Genomic DNA, 6,939 nt, shown 5'->3' on the forward strand with positions numbered 1-6,939 from the left:
TTTCAGGTCTGATCGCTGTCACCCTCCCCCAGAGGTGGTGCATACTCGTTACCACCAACTCCTCACCCCTCTCCCTCCCATCCCATAATGGGATTCCCCCGCTGCCCCCTTTCCTTGGTGCCTGCCTGCAGTCTGAGGTTGTGTGTTCTCCTCACTCTGCTGTGCCTCAGGCCCCTGTGGCCACACTTAAACGTGAGGCTCTTGCCCAAGCTCCAGTCCTGGCCTCACCCACAGAGGTCCATTCTCTCCATGCCCCTCCTGTTCACCCCACAGGCTCCCAGGCTGTTTTTTCCCAGGTCCATCATCAGACATTTATGGGGCACCTAGGTGCCCCTAGGAGGTGGGCACTGGTCCCGTAATCCCCAAGCAGGGGGAACTTGGCCCAGAAGCAACACCTCTACCACCAGGGAGGCCTTGACCTGGGGGTGTTACAGGATGGATGGGTTGGGGTGGGGGGCACCTCCTGCATTGCTCCAGGAGAAAGGGTAGCAAGGGGCAGGTATCGTCAGGTTTGTAGTTACGGTGGGAAGGTAAGGTCTTGGCTCCTGTGTTTTCAAGGAAGTAGAGGCAAGACCAGCAGTTGCAGATGCAGAGGGAGAGGTGGTGGGAGGTTTGGAGAGAATGGAGTGTGGAAGGGTTGACTTGGATGCACAGGTGTGTCCCGTGGGCTTGGGCAGCATGGGCTGCCCACCCTCACCTCAGAGACCCTGCGAAGCAGCTGGCACTGCTGCCCTGCAGAGGCGTCTGTCACACCCTCCCCTCCACTTCAGCCCCTCCCCCAAGGCAACACCCCAGTGAGATGCAGCTTGGATGGCAGTCCTGCCCTGCCATCCTCCAGCTCCCCGCCTCGGTCTTTGCCTGACGAGACCTCTCGCTTTCTCACTGTAGGGCAGCTCCTCGGGCTGCATGTTCCTCCTCATCCAGCCTGGATTTGATGATTCCCATTTTCAGTAAGTACATGCTGGGCACTTGCCCTGTGCCATTCACAGGGGGGATACAGCAGGAAACAAGAAAGACAATAATGCCTGCCAGGCTTCCCTGGTGGCGCAGTGGTTGAGAGTCCGCCTGCCGATGCAAGGGATGCGGGTTCGTGCCCCGGTCCGGGATGATCCCACATGCCGTGGAGCATCTGGGCCCGTGAGCCATGGCCGCTGAGCCTGCGCGTCCGGAGCCTGTGCTCCGCAACGGGAGAGGCCACAGCAGTGAGAGGCCCACGTACCACAAAAAAAAAAAAAAAAAAAAACCACTTTGGAAAGAGGTTGGCAGTTCCTTAAAAAGTTGAACATACGTCTATCATGCCACCCAGCCATGCCCCTCTAGATATTTACCCTAGAGAAAGGGAAACACAGGTCCACACAAAGACACACAAATGTTTGTAACAGTTTTAGCTGCAATAGCCAAAAACTGGAAACAACCTCGTGTCTATTGCAGGTAAATTTATACATCACAGTGGATAAATACATTGTGATACATTCTTACAATGGAATACTACCCCCCACACTCAAAAGGGACAAACTATTGATACATGCAGCAATCTGAATAAATCGCAAAATAAATACGCTGAGTGAAAGAAGCCAGGCCGGGCTTCCCTGGTGGCACAGTGGTTGAGAGTCCACCTGCCGATGCAGGGGACACGGGTTCCTGCCCCGGTCTGGGAGAATCCCACATGCCGCGGAGCGGCTGGGCCCGTGAGCCATGGCCGCTGAGCCTGCTTGTCCGGAGCCTGTGCTCCGCACGGGGAGAGGCCACAGCAGTGAGAGGCCCGCTTACCGCAAAAAAAAAAAAAGAAGCCAGGCCAAGACTTCCCTGGTAGCGCAGTGGTAAAGACTCCACGCTCCCAATGCAGGGGGCCCGGGTTCAATCCCTGGTCAGGGAACTAGATCCCACATGCGTACTGCAACTAAGAGTTCACATGCAGCAACTAAAGAACTGGCAAGCCGCAACTAAGAAGCACGTGAGCTGCAACTAAGAACCCCACCGGCTGCAACTAAGGAGCGCACATGCCACAACTAAGGAGCCAGCGAGCCACCAGAAAAAAAAAGAAAAGCCAGGCCCACTCACCCCAAAATAATAACTCCTCTAGGATCCCACATATATAAGACTACAGAGAATGCAAACTAAGCTAGAGGACAGTAGATCCCTTGCCAACAATGGGGAAGGGAATGCATTTAAGGCTGTTGGAGATATGTTCATTGTCTCAACTGCAGGGATGGTTTCACAGGCATATATTTATGTCAAATTGAACAATTAAAATATGTGCAATTTATACCTCAATAAAACCTTTAAAAAAGACACAGCAGTCAAGTATTTTTAAAAATCAATGTACTATCAGCCTTATAGTGTATTTCCCCCTAAGAAATTTCCATTTCTCTTCTCTGAACAGGGTATTTCTAAGTATCCTAAGTTGTACACATTAAGTAGGTTGAGGATGAATTGAATGATGAAAGTTAATGAAATCAGGTTAACAGAATATAAGTTAAAGGTGATTTTGAAGTCTAACCTTTACAACCATCTCTCTGGTATCAAATTGATTGATTATAACTTGTCAGGTTGCATCAAAAAAAGACTGTAAGGGCTTTTTTTTTTTGCAATTTTTAACCTTAAACAAGTGATAATTTTGTGTTAAAAACAGAGTTTTTAGAAATCTGCAACTTACGTCACAAACGGTTAATATAATAGTGCTTCTAAAATCAGAGGGAAGAGACCAACAAGTAAGTGAAAGTGGCACTTAAACATATGAAAAGATGCTCAACTTCACCCCCAAGAAAGATGCAAAAGGAAACCACACCACGATGCCATTTCTTGCTTGGCAGAATTGGCAAAATACCAAATATTTGACAACATCCTTGGTTCACAAGGCTGTGAGGAAACATCACCAGTGGAAATGCAAGATCCTACAGCCCTGTGGAAGGGAGCTGGGCAACGTACAGCAAAAACAGATTACAAATGTCCACTTCTAGGCATCTACCCTAAAAGTAAACTGGCAAAACTATGAAAAGAGCCATATAGATCTACTCATTACAGCATTAATTTTAATGGTATCAGACGTCCAGTCATAGCAGACTGGCTGAATACACGATGGCACATTCACGAGAGAGGCGAATGCAGCTGCTAAAAGGAGAAAGGGACATCCCTAGACACTGCTAAGGAGAGATTGTCAGGACACTGAAGGGAAAAACGCCAACATGCAAGGCAGTTGGGACAGAACTACTGTTCATTGAAGTTCACTCCGATTTTTCAAAATGGAGGGAGAAACCATAGCATTGATAAATGGCTGCCAATAGGGTGAGGGCAGTACGAGGTTGACGGGAACAGGGAGAGAAGCAAGACTTCTGACTGTACTTCGTTTTGTAGACTTGACTTTGGAACCATATAAGTTTTACACAATCATAAAACAAAATTATATCAAAATTTGAAAAATGTAACTTTAAAAAGCAAAACCAAAATGAAACAAGTGAACTAGTATAGAGTTAGGGTCTTAACCCCACAGAAGCAAAATTTTTCAGTTTACTTTGAAGCAGAGTAGTATCCCAAATGGGATATATCCTAACAACAAGAATCAGTGCAAAAAAAATCAAGACTATTTTCAATAATCATACTGTTAATAATATTGACATTGTTATTCTGAAACCATTACATATAAATGATAAATAAGTAACTGTGTTTAGATAATTAGGATCCAGGATTTTCAATATAGGAAAAACAGATACACATGTAAAACCAGGCCTCCGGTGGATGAGTAGAGGCTGGGGCAGGGTCTTCCAATCTGCCTCCATCCTGGCCTGAGGTTGAGTTGCGGGGTTCAGGGTGCAGGTGCCGGGTGCTTTCTGATCCTGGTCTCCGTGGCTTCATAGCAGACCCTATCCTGCGATCAGGGCCCATGGGTAACCTATGCCAAGATGGCAGTGAGCGCAGCCTATATTAAAAAATAATAACAAAATAAATAAATAAAAGAAGTTAAAACCACCTAGCTCTAAATTTGAATTTGAAATATCACTGAATTCACGATTCTTTTTTTTTTTTTTTTTACATTTAAAGTTATGTATTCTACCTCTGTCCTCTGAAAAGACCTAGAAGTAATGTCCAGCCTGGTGGCAATGAGCATCCCTAGAGCCCCACCCACCCGACCCCCGTGGCCTCCAAACACCATTTCCCACTCAGGTGGACTAGGGCTCCTTGAAAAAAACAGATTCCAGCCTGAGGATCCAGGGGCATGGGAGCTGAGCCTAGGACATCTTGTCATATCAGAAATCTAGGAAGAAATCAGTGAGCAAGGGGCTTGTGTCAAAAAGACTCAGGGCCAACTTGAAGAGGTTTGCACTGACCAAAGATGGGAGGATATGAGTATTAATTTTCAAAACTGTAATGAATTAAAACACATTAAATATATTAAAATTTTTGCGTTCAAATAATATAGAAAAAGAAGTACCTACTTGGTCAGCTCTGGAGAATGCTAGAAAACCAAATCATTATTCTGAAAGTTAGTAAATAAAGGGAATAATTAAGCATTTAACTTGCCTTTTCTCTATGGACCATATTTCAAGGCAACCAAACACTTGATATGGGGAAGTTTGTCTTTACAGAACTGTTCCCGCAAATGCAGAAGGGATACCAATAGGAGAATGTTACCGTCTTGCAAACTCTGAGCGAACTGCACCCAGGCAATGACTGTCAGTGGAAATACAAGCGCCCACGTGTGAGTATTCTTGCCCCCACCAGCCTAAACCCAATTAGTCTCTATAAGTTTGCAAGAACGTCTAAGGACAGAGGGCGCCACGAGAATCTGAATGGCAAAATCCCAAGTGTGAGAAACTCCACAGAACACATGACCTGATTTTAATAAATAGATTTCAGAGAGGAAAAAAACAAGTGGGAGGAGGCTATAGATTAAGAGACTCTACATCCTGTCGACCAAGTGCATTGTGCATTTGTGTACCTGGTTTGGATCCTGATTCACACAAACCGGTTATAAAAAATGAAAATAACGTCTGAGACAAATGGGAGAATTTGGACACTGGATATTTGATAACAGGGGATAATGGTTGCTATTTAGGTATGATAATGGCTTCGTAATTACCTTTTGTAAAGGCCCTAATTTTTTAGAGACAGATATGGAAATGATGGGATGGGAAGGAGGTAACTGGATAAAGAATAGGTGAGAAGAGATTGGCTGTGGGTCAACCACTAACAAGTGGTTGTGTAGTGGACGTGCGGTTTCATTATACACTTTCCCTACCTTTGTGTGTCTCTGAAATGTTCCAGAATAAGAAGCTAAAAGGAAAAAAGAAAGAGTGAGGGGGAAAGTGGGTCCCTGCAGAGGGGCTCCTGTCCCCGTCGCCTGCTTCCCAGCAGCCTCACCAGCTGAAGTCATCTAATTTGCATGTTGATGGTGTTTCCCCACCGGGATGTGAGCTCCAGAAGGAAGGAGCTCTCTGCTTTGCCTGCTGCAGATAAAGGAAATTGGGAGACTGGAAGCCTCTGAGTAGCGAGTCACCTCCTCCTGGACAACACGTGTGGACTGTGGAGTGCCCCGTCTCCTCACACCCTCCTGACATCCAGCAAAGGACCCGGATGAGACATACAGGGGTCGTTTCCCAAGCGCAGTCAGACCTGTGGGTCAGTTCCCAGGAGTTGCTGGAGGAGAATAAGTGTCCCTTTGTGATGTAAATCGATATGGCTGGGCTGGTGTTGTGGTGTCTGAGGGTGTTCGCTTATCAGTGTCATTCATCCCTCCATCCACTCATTGCCAGCCCCTCTTCCAGGTACTTGGGACACGCCAGTTCACAAAATGAGTAGAATGCCTGTAGCACTGACGTGCCAGAGGGGTGAGTGGGAAAGGGGCTCAAAAGAGATTTCATTTGCATTTCCCCGATTATGCATGATTTTTTTTTTTTTGGCCACGCTGCACAGCATGTGGGATCTTAATTCTCAATTTACTTTCACAAATAGGAGAGCATGTGTTCATGCACACATGTGCATGTGTTGTTGTTAAGTATATACCGTATGAGGGTTCACTCAGAGGCAGAGCCACTAGGAGACAGAAATTATATAAACAATAAAAGATTGTATTTAAAATATGTATGTTACAGGGATTACACCTCACGCAATTGCGGGACGTAATCAAGCAATTCCTATCGGCTCTTGTATTTGCGTCCGATGCTGGAGCAAGACAGGGTTGGAAAGGGAAGATGGATGTAAAGTGGGGAAACCAAGCACAAGCTGGGACCTGTGGTCATGAGCTGGAGCCTCTAAGGACAGACAGAAAAGCCTTTGTTTTCTTTGATGATGTGGGTGTCCTGCAGAAGGAAGGTGGAGCAAGTGTAGGCCTGTTGCTATCTTGTGCCACCCAGTGAGCCGGGGACAATTGTGCGTGGCAGTGGCACCTGAGTGGACCTTTCATAGCTCACACCACCTCTGGACACCCTCTGTAATTCACATATTGATTGTGTCCTGCCTGCTTTCCCCACTCGAAGCATCAGTTGGGACCGAGATTGCTGGGATAGAGCTCACTCCCTGTTGTTAAAAGGTAAACTGAGGCATATTAAAACTTTTGAAGAGCTTATTTGAGCAAACACAGAACGGAATCGGGTAGCGCCAAACCAAAAGAGGTTAGGAGCGCTCTGCCAACAGGAGCTAGGGAAGAGGGTTTTCTAAAGAGGCAGAAGCAAAGCAAGGAGGTTGACGGGCCATAACTTAAGCAGTCGCCTTATTTGGAAAGCCTTGCTGGGGGCTCCTTAAGTAGCTACCAAGGCAGCAGAGCCACTGCAGCCTTATGGCCTCCTTGTTTAATTACGTTAACACTGGCAACTGGCCAAAACCACCTGGGACGGTCCAATAGTAGAGCCAAATCGGACGACCTTGGTCCTGAGCTTCAGTCCCTTGGCAGAGGGAACTCTGCTCCACAGGGGTGTGCGTGCTAGACGAGCTCCCCGTGGGAAG

Source organism: Mesoplodon mirus (assembly GCF_964341445.2).
Source record: "Mesoplodon mirus genome assembly, chromosome: 16".
Lineage (NCBI taxonomy): Eukaryota > Metazoa > Chordata > Mammalia > Artiodactyla > Ziphiidae > Mesoplodon > Mesoplodon mirus.